This window comes from Aplysia californica, unplaced genomic scaffold, assembly GCF_000002075.1.
Source record: "Aplysia californica isolate F4 #8 unplaced genomic scaffold, AplCal3.0 scaffold00023, whole genome shotgun sequence".
Lineage (NCBI taxonomy): Eukaryota > Metazoa > Mollusca > Gastropoda > Aplysiida > Aplysiidae > Aplysia > Aplysia californica.
In genome coordinates this window covers 1,488,747-1,489,802 of record NW_004797293.1, presented here as the reverse complement: position 1 = coordinate 1,489,802, position 1,056 = coordinate 1,488,747, and the positions used below count along the sequence as shown (strand labels likewise).

The 1,056-nt window shown below is 43.8% G+C and overlaps 1 protein-coding gene across 1 annotated transcript in view; it reads right to left on the bottom strand.

The window, feature by feature from the left end:
• The window catches only part of LOC101859684, a 48,332-nt gene that overhangs the window by 5,794 nt on the left and 41,482 nt on the right, over nt 1–1,056 (bottom strand). The gene's annotated exons all lie outside the window — the stretch shown is intronic.

Sequence of the window (1,056 nt, the reverse complement as noted above, 5' to 3'; positions counted from 1 at the left end):
ACACACACACACACACACACACACACACACACACACACATTGAGCGACTATGGTAACAGAAATTACAGTACACATGGAAACTGGACCTGTAAAGAAGTGAAGGAAAAAGTATCACATGACAGCAGAAACTGAAAGTGATTCACCCTCTCGAAAGCTTATTCATTAGTCCAGTTGATTGTGCATAGGTGAAAAACAAATGGAGGTTGAGATGTCAAAGAGGATCTTTTGATGTAAACATCACTCATCTACGCTCAAATCCTCATATTAAATTTGCCATTTGGGATTGATTTCCTTCTGGTGTCTGGAAAGTTTATAAACAAAAGTCCCCCCACCCTTCACTACCCATTTACTCTTACCCATTTGATCCACCCCCGCTTTCCTCCCCCCCCCCCCCCCCTTTCCCCCCCCCCCCCCCAAACCACTCACAAAAAATATTGATAGCCTCCTTTTCAAATCAAAGCAATAGTGAAGTATAAAAGCTCTCTTGGAATGATCGAATCATTTCCAAACAATGTTCCTTTTGTTATAGATTATAGGTCAACGGGCTGAATTACACCAGCAATGATTATTAAATACAACCCTCATCAATCATACAATCAATACTAATCGATATCACAAGGGAATCCCCCCTCCCCCTCCTTGTCAAAATCCCTGCTTGTATGCCGAGGGACTGCTGTAGACTAATCCCGAGCAGGAGGGAGGTCTTTTACTGCGCTGTAAAATATTCTAGTGTGGTGGGATTTAAAAACCTGTTCAAGCCGAAGAGAAATTTGCTTCAGTTAAAAGCAAGAGTTTAAGCGAGAAATTGTGGAATCATGTTCAGGCGAAACGCTCTCGAAATGGGCACAGCGTGCTCACTTCCGGCTTAGGCACGCCAAGTGTAGCGCCATTTCCGGGTCATCCTGCCTGTTACTAACATACAATGCGTATCGAAAAGGTCTGCTCACATTTTGTAGGCTAGCACTTTGAGCATTTTGTTTTAGCGTGAACTCCCCTTGAAACTCGTAAAGTAAAAAAAAAAAGGTAGGGGTGGGGGAGGGGGGTGGAGGGGAAGGT